The 16021-nt window shown below is 27.9% G+C and overlaps 1 long non-coding RNA gene across 4 annotated transcripts; it reads left to right on the top strand.

Annotated features, from left to right (window-relative positions):
* Positions 1-1796: 1796 nt before the first annotated feature.
* Positions 1797-14668, top strand: LOC110265604 (uncharacterized). 4 transcript variants are annotated; one of them, XR_015895512.1, is made up of 3 exons: positions 1797-3086; positions 3514-4868; positions 12383-14668. It is a non-coding gene; the product is annotated as an uncharacterized LOC110265604 (long non-coding RNA). The 4 variants fall into 4 exon arrangements; XR_015895510.1 differs by lacking the exon at positions 12383-14668 and having other exon boundaries at positions 3514-3719; positions 4779-6102; XR_015895511.1 differs by lacking the exon at positions 12383-14668 and having other exon boundaries at positions 1797-2147; positions 2253-3086; positions 3514-6098.
* The last annotated feature ends 1353 nt before the right edge of the window (positions 14669-16021 follow it).

Genomic DNA, 16021 nt, shown 5'->3' with positions numbered 1-16021 from the left:
AGACACTCCGTGCGTAAATGAGCGTGAAAAAAGAAGAAGAAATACGGGAGAAGAAGAAGTGTGGGGGAGAAGAAGCGTTGAGCAAGAGCGATTTTATGTGTGTTGGGCGCGTGTATTTCACATTTTATTTAATAGTATTGGATTTTTTTGATCTTGGACCAACTTGATTACATAATTACATGGATGTGTAGTATTCCTATTTTCTTAATAATTATAATTTTAGATCTTATCGGAAATATGTGTATGTTTTCTGATTTAATTTATCTCTGCTAAAATGGAACTTAGCAGCAGCAGTAGTTTGCATATTATATATTAATTGCAATAATTAAAGAAATAAATGAATAAATATATGAGTTTAATTAGAGTAATGCCTCTGAAAATGGGAATCTTGCATTGTCAATTTGTATTGTGGAACGTGGACCTTCACCAGTAGTTGCGTCACTTTAAAATTATAAATAGAAATAAAGAACGGCAGCCCTACACTTTTTTGCCACATAATAATGTATGTGATCACTGATCTTATGGTAAAGAAAATGAGCGAGTCCTTGTCGCTCGCCATCATCAACTATCCACCAGGGACCTTAAAACTAGCTAGGGTTTCGGATGTATATGCATATTTAGTTAAGTTCCACATTAGTTATTCTAGCTAAGATCAAATAGTACCTTTATACTTTCTAATATTTGTGAAATTATTTCTTTCATATAATATATAAAGTTATCTATCTCAAATTCTTATAAAATTAAAATTTATTTGATCATTATCAAATATGTTAACCATTATTTTAATTAATTACCATATAAATAATACAATATATTAAGATTTATCCAGATAGAGTTATTATATATATATATATATATATATATATATATATATATATATATTAATTATTAAATAAACAATTGTCAAAATAATCAAATTTATTATAATAAAATAATAATTAAATTGAAAATATACTAATAATAAAATTTATGAATAAAAATTTTATGAGATATTAAAATACATATTTTTCAAAAACCAATGGAAATATGAGTAATATTAAATAGAGTAAAGTATATTTTTGTCTCTGAAATTTGGTAAAAATTTTAAAAATATCTCTAAGTCTTATTTTGTTTCAATTTTGTCCAAAAAAATTTTTATTTGCATCAAATATATCATCGACGAGTAAATTTTCAAAAAATTTAAGACCAATCTAACAATAATGCATGAAAATTATGCTTGATTTGTTTATGTTGAGGATTGTTCTTATGAAATTGTTGTTGAATTTGTCTTAAATTTTTTAAAAAATTAACCGTCAAGATATATTTGATGCAAATCAAAAACTTTTAGAATAAAATTAAAAAAAATAAAACTTAAAAATATTTTTAAAATTTTTATCAAACTTTAAGAATAAAAAATATACTTTATTTTATTAAATAATTAATTTTTTATCAATAAACATTAGCTAATTTTTTTTAAATTATTTTAAATTTTAAATTATAATTTTTTAATAATAAATTTTAAATACTAAAATTAACTAATATTAATTAAATAAAAAATAATTTTTTATATATTTTTTTAAATATATATTAAAATTAATTATTAATATAAAATATATATTAAAAATTAATTAAATAATATATATTTATACATAAATATATAATAAAAATTTTAATAATTAATTTTAGTGTAAAAATAACATTTAGAATAAACACATAAATAGGAGAAGGTAAGTGTGGAAGGAACCAATGAGAATTTAGAGGAAAATAGTATATAACGCGTTGGTGGCTCTATATATGTGACCACAAACCTTGCTCCACTGTTACCATTCATCCACCTCTTCCTTCCCCCTCTTCTTTTCCCTTTTCATCTCTCGCCATTAATGAGATCTATCTCCGATCCCCCGAGCTCCCTTAGTTTAGTTATTTTCTTTTGAGTACTTGTATTCGATCCTCAGCTCCGAAGGCTGCCTTTGAATTCCATGAATTTCTTTCATGACTATACTTTTCTGTCTCCGATCTGTTTTTCTTTTGTTGAAGATCGATGAACAATAACTGGGGGGCCTAGCAAACACAACACACACTCCTAACCACTCCCAGCAAGCCACGTCAGCATCTCCCTCGTGGCCTTGCCGCTGGTAAAAATTTACTCATCTCATCAAGCATATAAAGTAATCATCATAACATCTGATCTCAATTGATTATTATCTTTTCTTCTTTATCTCTCTCTCTCTGTGTTTGATTCTTCTGTATGTACTCTACAACTACAACTACAGGAGTGTTAGGAGACGAGCTTCCTTGTGATTGGTCTTTACTCTCTACTCTTTCTGAGTAATCTATACATGAAGTTATGCTCGCTGCAGCTTCTTCTACTTCGTATGCACGTGTTTAATTAGCAGGAAGTTGCATGGGGATGAAGAAATCAAAGTAAAAGCAGTCGTTGTTTGCGGATGTAGCATCATCAAGATTCACATGCTGCAACAAGTGCTAGCTTATGAGAATCTTGATGATGCTGCATCGGCCATAAACGACTTTAGTAGTGGGTAGGAGGTGGGAACTGGTGGAACAACATCTTCACACACGAGATCTAGAGGCACCATCACCACAGGTCACTACTCTTTCTTTAATTTCACTTGTCAGATGGCCGGCTTAGTTTAATTATTTCTTATTCAACCTTTATTAATTTCTTAATTTCATTTTTAATAATTAATATAATTTTTTTATTGTCACGCCCTCTACTATACCCACTGCTTCTTTTTTTAATGAGGATGGGGATGCATTCATTATTATCTAGGTCTTTTGCAATTTGTAGGCAATACTAGGTTATCTAATTTCTCTTTGTTATTTATTTATATACATACATACACTAATACTATTTGAAGTCTTATGCTGACTTCATTTACAGATCTATCTATTACTATGAATGAATATTCCTTTTCATCATACAATATTGCAAATTATCTTCATAGTTTTGTTTTCTTTCTTTCTTATACTACTTATCCATATTATATATAGACAATTAGATCCAAACACACACACAAAAGAGGAAGAGAGAAGGGTCACTCACTTCTAGTAAAGTCTTCATGCCGCCTTTATTTTATTATTATACGGTACATTTAATTTCTTTTTTAATTACTATATGATGAATATATATGGCTTTAATTAATTAGATTCATATTTATTTCTACCATATCTTTCGAATTATTGTTCTGTGTGTCCATAGCTAGCACTTTTTCTTTTTTTTCTCTTTTCATTTTTACCCTATGGATACCCTGGATATCATTATTGTAGAGAAATTCAGCCTGCAGTTTTAATTGGTACCTCACTGTATTTTGAAGACAAGGGCCACTGAGTTGTACCTTGTGATACTTATTCTTGTTTTTTTTTTTTTTTTTTTCTCTCTTTCTCTCTTTCTTTCTTTAATTTCTCTTTATTTTTTTTGGGGGGGGGGGGAGGGGTTCGGTTCCCGTGCCCACAAGCTTTGTACTTGTTAGTTATTATTGTTGTTACTGCATTATTTTTTAATATTGTATGCAGAAATTAAATATATTTTAGGTAGTAATGGACATATATTCTTCCAAGTGGTTGGATATGCATCTGGGAATTATAAGATATCACTGAAAAATTGGAAGTTGGATATGCAAATTATCAAAGGGCATACACTATTGTCTGATTTCTATGATCAACTATCTTTTGCTCAAAGGTGGACCAACACCTATAGATGCTGCAACGTTGAACCATTGGTAAGTAGTACTATATATTCTCTTTTATTTCAAATATGGCAGAGATATTTCAAGCCATTCATCTACTATTATTATTAGAGATTTTTTTTTTAAGAATACAATTAGGTGAAAAAAGTGAAGAGTTTTATAGAAAAAATATGTGCATTGTATATGACAAAATTTTTTGAGCGAGTTTTTTTATTAAAAAAAATAATCTTTATTTTTTACTAAAACTTTATTGTTCAATAATATTCTATTTCATTCCTCTTTTAATTTATGAATAATGATTTTTAAGTTAAATAATAAATATATCTTAGCTAGCTAAAACTTTAATTTTAACATATACATCTTATTATTAATTATTATTATTAAGATGTATGTCTGTTTGAATATATTCCAATATCTTTTTTGTTTATTGATGATAGTGATTATTCATTCTCTATTTAAGATGTTATCATGGATATCTGTGTGCTGGCATCACTGTCCAATATTGCTTGCATATAAATATTGTTGGAGATACATATATATCATTCATACATAAATTCATGTATATATACATAATTAGTTTTAATTATTTTCTTAAAATAAGGAATATTGTACAAGCTAAGCATAACTTGCCCTATTTCTTTGTACCTTTTTTCTCATCACAGTACTACTTTTATGTTCTCTCTTCAGTGCTAACCATTACACATACACTTTAATTTGTTTGTTGAGCTTTGACTGACATATAGGCAGTTGATTAGTCTCTTTTAAAGGGATCTTTTCAAATTGTGAAATTAAATTAGGTAAATGATATCACTTAATGACACAAAGACTTCATAATAATCTAATTTAAGTCAAATATAAGTCAATTGTCGTAAGAGAAAATTGACTAGTTAAGTTAACTATTACCTAACCTTGTTAGATGATGATGAGGACATATAGTTTCTGTGTGAAGCTGCTAGCTATGTCTATTTATTGCTGTTTAAAGCAAGCTTACTTAATTAGTTAAAGCTGCATTAGACTAAAGCAATTATTAATCTTCAACCAGATTCCTCCACTTAATTAACTCATCATGAGTAGTATTTGATTTGGTTGCAGTTAAGGAATATTTTCAACTAAATTTGGGGAGTCTATACTTCCACCTCTCTAACCATGCATCTCCTACATGCTGGTTCACATGAATCTTCTGTAAGTACTAATTTCATATATGTGTATATAAATTGAGTTAAGCTATATTCTTATGAATTATGATGATATCTCTACATATATTTCCTTGCCTTTTAATAGTAATACATAAAAACTTAAACTAAAAAGTAATAAGTGTATGCTTTTTTATTAGTTTGGCATACAAATGCACTTCATACTCTTCTGTTTTATAACTAGTAATTAAATATATGATATAAGAAACTGAGTTAAGTGTATTTAGAATATTATTTGTGCACTTCTTTAGCTGTACAATTTATTCATCGGTACTAATAATTTGATGCATTTTTAGGTTATGACTCCTGTATCGGTATCTTCATAAACAGTGAGAATTGAAACAATACACAGTAGTTAGCATCAGTGTCTTAAAATCGGCTTTATAAGTGCTTTAGAAGTAACATTTTTCTGTTCATCTTATCATCTCTTTCACTTTCTTTACATCAGTTTTGTAGGTTCCTCTATTTAATTAATCAATAACCACCACCACCATCTTATTCACCAAATTAATATGATGATCAGTACATAAATTAAAACAAAACAAATGTCTTGCTTAGAAAATATCTAAAAATTTCACGTATCTATAATAATAATCATCTCTAAATTTTCTTTTATCAAACATTATTAATTAGTTACACCTTTAGTTGAGATTTAAATTTAACTTCTGCTGAAATAATCATAATGTATGCATATATATTTCTTCCTTGGTTCCCGCCTTCCTGGCCAGCCATGGTACAAAAATTATTGCATTGATAAAGCATAAACTCAAATACTCTTCATTTATAAATGTATAATATTATCTTGATATTCAATACAACAAAATAAGTCAATATAAAATTCACACATCTAACAAGTCAAAGATTATACATTTAAAATTTTTATTTATCAATCGTTGTGAAATCACTTATAAGTTTAAATTTTGGTGAATAGTATGGCCCTTTTAACATTATGCATAACTTACTAAAAAAGATAAATATATAATATTTAATAAATTTTAAATTTTAAATTTTTTTATTTTTAAAAATAAATTAGACAATTCAAACACTACAATAAAAACTTATAAAATTTACCTTAAATTTTATATTATATTATTAAATTATTTATTTAAAAAATTAAATTATAAAAAAATAGTACAAAAAATTATATCTTTAATAATTATTTTTTCAAAAATAAAATACTAAAGACCATTAAATTTATTATTTTTTACCATCAATTCAATTTATTTAGTTTAATTTTTTTAGTTTATAATCCAACAATATATTTTATCTTATCCTTTTAAACATTAATAACTAATTGATAATAAAAAAACAATAAATTCTAATAATCCTCTAACATTAATCTTTTTCAAATTTATCCTTTTGTCAATATTGGCTATATATATATAGGGGAATTAAAAGAAAACTGCGTAGGTTATGGCTTTATTAGTAAGAATGAACTATGGCTTACATCGTTCATTGACAATGTGTCTCACATTTTTAAGAAAGAAACAAAAGCATTCCATCAATTGTGTACTTCTTGCTTACCTTGCCCATATTTGTAGCTCAGCTTTGGTACGAAGCTACTTGGATAGCATATAGCATATTAGTTGTGCTTAACTTTATGATATATATACAGTACTATAATGTTTTTTTTTTTGGTGACTCAGTACTATAATGTTTAAATTAACCACATTTTTTCTTCCCTCTTTTTAGTGAAAACTGAAAAGTTGTCTTATTAAACGTAATTAAGAAGTGAATTGTCAATTCACAAGCAGTATTTTTGGAAGACTTATTAGTGGATTATACATTTTTATATATATTTTATAAAAAAATAAATATTTATAAAAAATCAGTTACTATAAATATATATTATTTAATTTATTTTTAATACGTATTTTTTAACATATATACTATACAAATAATGAACTTAGTAACTAGTTTTTTTATACACGTGATATTTATGTGGTTATTATTTTAAAATGAGATAACTTTTTAATTATAAAATATTAAATATCATTGGCTTTTGATTCAAAGTAACTCAAGTTTCTCTACCAATGAATTATAATTCAAATAGCATAATCTCTTCGTACACAAAGTTTGATTTTTTGTATAAATATTTTTTGTTTCTTTTATTTATCTGATATTTTTTTTTTGTCTTTTAAAATTCACCAAACATCGAACTTTAGACATTTCGAACATAAAATTCTAATATCATAAAATCATTTCTTCTAAAATCTTCAGTCGATAGCTAGGAGGAAAAAACATAAACGATTATATTTTTAACGTTTGTATTTTAGAATCCTATTTTGGTTTGGCAAACATGAGTGATTCTTGTTGTTTGCAAAATTTTCAATCCTCTGCATCATCATTTGCACTAATAATGGTTATGGCGTAACTTTAAACTAAATCATACAAAAGTTATTACTCAATTGTATATACAACTAGTGTATGTATAAAAATTGAATCTAAATACAAGTCATCCCTTTGTCTAATTAATAAATGGAAAACTATATTCTGTAGAACAATTTTTCAGAAAGATTAAAATGAAAGATTTTTTTCCCCCTCAAGAACAAGTTGATAGAAGTAGACATCATTTCAACCTTTTTTTTTTGGCTTCAAAATGGACATAATCACATGCCTCCACGAACTTCATTGCCTTCCATTATCCAACGTCTTAACTACTTTTAACTGAGGAAGGAGGAAGAGCAATAACCAATAAATGGGATTCTCTTGGTGTGTGTCTGGAATATCAACAATTATTGTTATGGAAAAGAATAATTCATATATATATATATATATATATATATAGTTTAATTTGAAGTGTTATTAAGATGCAAATTAAACAATATCCACTGTTTTGTTTGACTGTGAGCTATAAACTTTTTTATATTTTTCGTACAAAATATGTTGTGATGAGATTCTCATACATCATGTCATGTTGGGATGATGAGGCACATATTGATTTTCCATCGATCTCATAGATGTAAAGTTAGAAACCGATGAGGTTCTCTTCCAGCTTTTTACAAAATTCTGCCTCTAATAATGCGCTGTAAGATTTTGCTTTTTTGCCACAAATATTTATTTTGCTCCATTCGAAGTCCAAAGTTCAAACTATTCATAATAAAGGGGAAAAAGGGTACAGATATGTGTCAAATTTGATAGTTGACGATAAGAAATGAAATTCTTTTTCGACATGATCATTATCCTGGATATCACTGAAATTTAGTGGCGGTTATAAACTCACGTTTTTATATATAGATCCATGTGGCTCAAAATTTTGATTATGACACTACTGTTGTTGTATGAAATGCCAGGTAATGCCACATACTGAAATCACAAGAATATAGAGTTAAAAGATTTTTGTAAAAGACAAAAAAGTATTTTTTTATTTAGAAATTTTTTAGTAAAAAAGTTTGTTTAAAAGGTAAAAAAATTCTTACTAAATTAATAAAGAATATGTGCATTTTGTATGTGTTTTTTTTAATCTTTTACATTTATATAAAAAAAACTATTTTTATTCTCTATTTAAAAAGCACTTTTTATTTATTTTTGACAAAAAGATTTGTAAGAAACAAAAAATATGTTTTATTTTTTAGCAAAAAGTTTTTATAAAAGGGAAAAGTAATATATTATTATTATTTTTTTATGTTGAAAACACTCTTCATAGGATACGGACAGCATTTGTTTAAATTAATTTTTTTTCAAAAAGTGCAAAAGGTAATAGTCCACATATCCCTGTAAATCACCTGATTCTCTCCATAAACCTATGTTTCACCACTTTACTATTTCAAAATAATATATATAGATTTTACAACTTTAATTATTAGTAGGATATTCTTATACAATCACTTCATTTGGTCAAATTTCGGTTTTTTTTTTTATCTTTTTAAAACTAAGTTATATTATATTTTATCTACTTTATTATTATTACTGAGCATGATTTGTTTGTTGACAGAAACAGAAAGAAAGACACATAAAACATATAAATATCTCTTTTCAATTTTTTTTAAGAGTAAAGTATTGTTTTTGTCCCCAACGTTTGGGATAAGTTCTAAAGTTGTCCCTAACGTTTCAATCGTCCTATTTAAGTCCCTAACGTTTCAAAATTGGCTCAATGTTGTCCTGCCGTTAGGGATCCGTTAACAGAATTGACGGCGGGACAAAATTGAGACGATTTTAAAACGTTAGAGACTTAAATAGAACGAAAACGTTGAGGACAAAAACGATACATAGAAATAAATTTTAATTTTATCATTCAATAATATCAATTTTACTGTACATAATATTCAATTATTTTTAATTACATCTAAGTAAATTACACTTAATCACATTACTTTCATTCTAAATAAATTTTTTTATATTTTTATATTAACTTATAACTTTAAGTGTAAAATTATAAAAAAAATAAGTTTATTTAGAATAAAAGTAATGTGATTAAGTGTAATTTACTTAGATGTGATTAAAAAATAATTGAATACTATATACAATAAAAAATTAATATTATTGAAGGATAAAACTAAAATTTATTTCTATGTATTGTTTTTGTCCCCAACATTTTCGTCCTATTTAAGTTCCTAACGTTTCAAAATCGTCTCAATTTTGTCCCACCTTTAATTCTGTTAACGGATCCCTAATGGTAGGACAATATTGAGTCAATTTTAAAACGTTAAAGACTTAAATAGGACGATTAAAACATTAGGGACAATTTTAGAACTTATCCCAAACATTAAAGACAAAAACAATACTTTACTCTTTTTTAACTAATACGTATGAATCAAATTCTTTTGTGATGAAATTCAACTTTGCTGATTTTTGTTGTCTAAAATGAAATGAAAAAGGAAAATAAGATAGGAGAGAGTACAAACGATTGTTAATAAAAACAGAAAAAAAGGACATATAAAACATATGAATATCTGTTTGGATTTTATTTTTTTTAACTAATACATATGAATCAAACTCTTTTGTCATTAAATTCGACTTTGCTGATTTTTATTCAAGAGTGAGAAAGGAAAATAAAATAGGAGAGAAATACAAATACTTGTTGATAGAAACAGAAGAAAAAGATACATAAAACATATGAATATCTCTTTTGATTTTTTTTAGCTAATACATATGAATCAAACTTTTTTGTGATGAAATTTGACTTTATTAATCTTTATTTGTAGAATAAAAATAGAAAATAAAATAAGAGAAAGTACAAATGCTTGTTGATAGAAATTGAAAGAAAGACACATAAAATATAAAAAAAATTTCAAGTGTATCGGTTTAGTTGTGTTTTAGTCATTTTTTATTTTTAATTTTAATTATAAAAAATATATATAATATATATAATTAAAATTAATGGTTAAAATTTATTCAAATACCGGTATATTGATATACTTAAAATTTTTTTTAAAATATATAAATATCTCTTTCAATATTTTTTTAATTAATATATATGAATCAAACTCTTTTGTGATGAAATTTAACTTTATGAATTTTTATTCAGTAGAATGAAAAAGGAAAATAAAAGAGGAGAAAGTACAAGAACTAAAGTAGAAAATGTAATTTGAGTAGTGGTCTATAAATAAAATGCATCAATGTAAATGTCTATTGGATATTAATGTTATCCGTACCAAAAAGAGAGAGGGGTTTTGGTCCCAAAGAATGGCATCCTATATATGTGGCAGGAGGCATGCAACTTACTCAATTACTTAAAACTTTAAAAGGACCATGACTATCTGCTTAGAGGATTTTTTAAAATAAATGATTTAATTATTTTATTTATCGAAATATATAATTTATAACTTATTTATTAATTTTCATCAGGTTGATTCATTTTATTTATAGTGTAAACGAGATAATTATAAATATATCTCATTTACACGATAAAATGTAAAATTTAAAAAATATACATATTTCATTTACAGTATAAACGAGATACAATAAATGAAATACATTTATAATTATCTCATTTGCACTGTAAATAAAATAAATTAATGTAATATAAATTAGTAAATACGTTATAAATTAAGTATTTTAGTAAATAAAATAATTTATTTATTTATTTTAAAAAAAATCCCTCTATTTGGGACTCCTGCACGGGATCCTCTTCTACACTACAATCCAACCTATATATTCTCTTCTCCAAAAGTTAAATTCGAGTTTTTTTCCCTTAGTTATACGATTTGATTTTTTTTATAGAATATAATTTCATAATATTTATTAAAATAATATATTCAATCATATTAAGTGTTGTCTTTATAACAACATTTGATTCTTACACCATTGCGTGAAATGAAAACCAAGAGAATAATTTTTAATGTTTTAACATTGCTTTAACTTCTAGTTATTATTGTAAGAGAAATTTATGTATTTAAATTAATAAAAATTATTATGTTTTGTACACATTGTATATTGTGACAATACTGCAAGTTCTACTTTTATCAGTGGATTTAATAAGAAATTTATCATATAATAAAGATAGAATCATCTTCCCCGTAAATCAACCTAATAATTACTAGAATATGAATATTAATAAACTATTTTATTTATCAAATATGTGCAGCAGTAACAAATTATTGAACGTGTATCAGGTGCTTTGATTTTGTACAATCGGAAATTAAACCATTCTTAAATGAAGGATTTGTACTCTTTGAAGTAAAAGGTGCTTTGACAATGAGTTACAAGAAAATAAGAATGGACAATCAGAAAGCTAAGAGAGTAATCTACTATTATTTCTTTGCATAGACCTCCTTTGATCTAATAAAGCTAAGGGAGCCAGGGAGGTGTTTTGTTTATCTCTCTTGCTAACAAAGAAAATAAACGACGACATATTTACGTAAAAATCCAAGAGAATTAAGTTATCCAAAAGGTTATTTATTATGTTATAAATTTATATTTATAATCATTGCAAAAAGTAGGATTTAGTTCCGAAGATAGAAGGTGTTTGCGGTGCAATTTGAATTGATTTTGAATAAAAAATTTATTCGATTCGAATATTAATTTTATTTGTGGTGCAAATTGGATTGGATGATTTTTAAAAAAAATCCGATTCAATTCGATCCAATTTCAAACAGTTTGGATTGGATTAGATTTGCAGTTTTGTAAATTAAAAAAAGTTATATATATAACAATTTTCAACATCAAATTTTAAATAACCAACAATGATATAACAAGTCTCAACAATATCTTAAAAAATAACCATAACATAATAATAAAAATAAAATTATAAGTTAGTTAAAATAAATAAATAAATTATATTTTGAACATAAAATATTTATTAAATAATAATAATACATAAATAATATAAAAATATATAACAAATTGAACATGTTATAAGTATAATTGTAAATATAATAATAAAATAATAATATTATAGCATACTGTGCGGTTTAAATTAGATTGGATCAATTATGCAAAGTATATTCGAAAACCGATCTATTGAGTTAAGAAATTAACTAAATTAATTAATGATGACAAACATTATTTTATTGGGCAAATTATTTAATATAAATGTTAATTATTTGTGATTAAGTGTTGCAGGCTAAAATGAATTGTTGCAACAACCCAATATAAAAGCAAGCAGCCCAAGTAGATGAAAACTAGAAACAAGGCTGGTGGGCTATAATATAAATAGAAGCCCAAAGAAAAACAAAGCAAGATCAGGCGGGCCAAGCAAATCAAGACCCGATCCAAGCCCGATTTGATTTCAGCAAATCCCTCCATCTTGCTTCCAAAGCAACGTTTATTTTTCTCTGTCTCAGTCAAATCACAGAAGTAAGATAAAGTGCTTAGTTCCTAAGCTATTCACAGAAGAAGAAAGAAAGAGAAGGATAGGCAAGAAATGTTGAGGTCAAATCAGCAAGTTCAAACCAAATCAAGCTTAGGCAAAGGTTAAAGGTAAACCATTTCCTATTGCATGAATACTGCATTCTTCTCTTCTTCTCAACTCTCTGCCATTTCGAAAATGGGTTACAAGGGAAAGTTGATTTCTGCCCTAATCTGCTGTGTATCTATGGTCACAAGTAAGTCTTGGAGACCAAGTAGCTTATCAATGGCTCAGATCCATTTTACCATTAGAAGACTTTTGTGGTTGCTATTTTATGGCTTTCGGTCAACAAGAGAATGTCAGAAGCAAAGTTTCAACTCTGAGGATTAATGAGAAAAAGTGAATTTGTGGGTTGGTGAAGTACAGTGCTCAAGGAGTTGACCTAGAAAGAAGAACCCAACAACATGCAAGGAGATAAAAGAAAATTTCTGTTCATTCAGAAGATAAGGAGAGATAACCCAGTGTATTGAGGTTTTGTTCTGTGAAGAAGTTCTCTGAAGAAGTTCCTTTACTTGGACAGTGTTTTCTTTCAAAGAAGCATTCTGCCAAAAATGAAGAAATAAATCAGAGACATGCAAATTTGGTTTATCACATAGCAAAGAGGCTGTTGAAAAGTCAATCTCCTTCATGTTTTACAGATTGTAATTTACTTTTCAATGTTTATCTTTTTGTAATTTCTTGAGTGAAAAGGCATAATGAGAGATCTCAAGTAAAAGCCAATGAGTGGAAAAAGGTTAAGTGATACACTTGAGAGAAAAGCTTAGAGTCATTTCAGATTTCTTAAGATAAGTCTGTGTCTTGTATCTTGTACCTGTGAGGTATCCCTTTCTTAGTTGGGTTAGCACTAAGAGTGAAGAGTTGGGTATTAGCATAGCTAATGTCAAGTTAGGTTAGAACTTAAGTGTGAGAGGATTGTGTCAATCCTGTGGAATTGGTGTATGTAATACTTTAACTATAGTGGAAATTCCATCACTGTTGTGGTGGAGACTGGACGTAGGTTGCATAGCACAAGGCAACCAAACCAGGATACATGATGGTGTTAGCTCTTCTCTTTTCTGCTCTATTCTGTTTTCTGATATTAATGAGATAAAAATAAATTATCTCATAAATTTCTGCTGCTGAGTTCAAACAGAATCAGAATTGCAAGATTAATTAAAAGAGGTTATTTCAGTAACTTAAAGAAAGGCATATATTCAACCCCCCTTCTCTAAGCCTACTACAACCTTCAATTGGTATCAAGAGCTAAGGTCTCAAGAATCAAGCTTAACCGCTTGGAGCAAAGATCCAATGGTGAACAACTTGGGTACAACCGCAGTTGCCTACACCCTCACTGAAGGCCAGTCAAACAATAGGCCTCCTTTCTTCAACAGAAAGAACTATGGCTACTGGAAAGAGAGGATGAGGATCTTCATCCAATCCATTGACTACAGCATATGGAAGATTGTTATGAGCGGTCCCAAGATTCCAACAAAAATAAGTGCTGATGGAGTGGTGACTCCAAAAGAAGAAGCTGAATGGAATGAGGATGACAAGAAGAAGATGGAGCTGAATGCTAAAGCCATCAACCTTCTTCACTGTGCTATCAGCTTTGAAGAGTACCGAAAGGTGTCTAGATGCAAGACAGCCAAATAAATCTGGGAAAAACTCCAGGTTACACACGAAGGTACTAAACAGGTCAAAGAAACAAGGATTGATATGCTGCGAAAAGAATACGAGATGTTCAACATGAAGGATGGAGAAAGCATTGATGAAGCGTTTGAGATATTCTCAATCATAATCAACAACCTTAATGCTATGGGTACAAACTACTCAGAACAAATCCTAGTGAGAAAATTCCTTAGAAGCCTCACAAAAGAATGGAAAACCATTACCACTATCCTAACCGAGAGCAATAACCTAAGCCCTATAACTTATGATGAGCTGAGAGGAAAACTCCTTGCCTATGAAACCACACACAAACCCGGACTCAAAGAAAAAGGGAATAGCCCTCAAGTCAAAAATAGAACCAAAAGAGAGTGAGTCAAGTGATGGTATTTCAGATGATGAGCTTATATTTTTTTCTAGGAGATTTAGAAGGATGATGAAAAACAAGGGAAAATACAAGGGTTCAAGCTCAAAGGAACACAAGATGGACTTGAGCAAGGTGACGTGTCATCATTGCAAGGAGGCTGGACACTTCAAGCTAACCTGTCCAAAGATAAAAAAGGAGGACAAAGGAAAGAAGGAAAAGAAGAGAGTACTCATGGAAGCTTGGGAGGATCTTGAGAACGACTCCAATGAGGAAGAAGACTCTGAAGGTGAAGATAAAGACTGTTTCATGGCTCGAAACAATAATCTTGATGAGGTAAATTTCTATGATCTGTCCATAGATGATTTACATGCGATTATTGATGATCTTACTCTAAACACCTCAAAATTGCTAGATAAGTACAATGGGTGCAGATCTGAAAGAAATGTGTTAAAAACTGAAAATAATTTTTTTAAAAGAAAAAGTAAAGGAAACTGAATATGCTTTGGACATTATTGAAGAAAACAGATTTCTAAAATCTGAACTTGAAAAATTAAAAGGAAAGCACATTGTGGATCCTTCTCATGAGTTAATTGCTGAAAATGAAAGACTAAATAATATGATTAAAAGGCTAAATAGTGACTTAGCAAAATTTGCTCAAAGCTCAAGTAGCTTGGACAAATTACTTGCAAGCCAAAGATCATTATTTGAAAAATCTGCTTTAGGTTATATAGCCAAGAAAAGTGCAGTTTTAAATGATTTCTCTATGAAATTTGTGGCTTCTTCATTAAATACTAAATCCACACCAAACAAATCTAGTATTGGATATATTTCAACATTTGAAAAAAAATTGATGAAGTATACACAAGTGAAACTGAGACTTCACCAAGAATCGAACCTAGTTCAAACAGGCTAGGTTTGGGGTACATTTCGAAAAATGAGGTTGCTTTCAAGAAACCACCATTTCATAACAAAACCTCATATTCGAAAAGTCCAAAGGTTCAAAAAAATTCTGGTGAAAATGCTTTTGCAAAGAGGAACAAGTTTAACAAAAATCAATTTGTCAAAAGAAATGCACCTCTTCCAAAAACCAGAAAATTTCAACCCTTTAATTATTTCCAGCAAAATAACTCACTTCAATTTCAGCGATATACATTAGACAATCAGTGTGTTAATTGCAAAAAATTTGGCCACTCATATGCATAATGTTTCATTGAAAAAGAGAGTTGTGGGAAACAAAATTTACAATGTTGTTTGTGATGTCAATGCACTTGGGCAACCAAGATGGATTAACTTCAAATGATCCAAATTAATTTGGATACCTAAGGTTACTTGAAGTTTTCAT

This window comes from Arachis ipaensis, chromosome B8 (assembly GCF_059453495.1).
Source record: "Arachis ipaensis isolate K30076 ecotype BB chromosome B8, ASM5945349v1, whole genome shotgun sequence".
Lineage (NCBI taxonomy): Eukaryota > Viridiplantae > Streptophyta > Magnoliopsida > Fabales > Fabaceae > Arachis > Arachis ipaensis.
The sequence above is the reverse complement of the archived record's forward strand: the minus strand, read 5'-3'. Positions and strand labels throughout refer to the sequence as shown.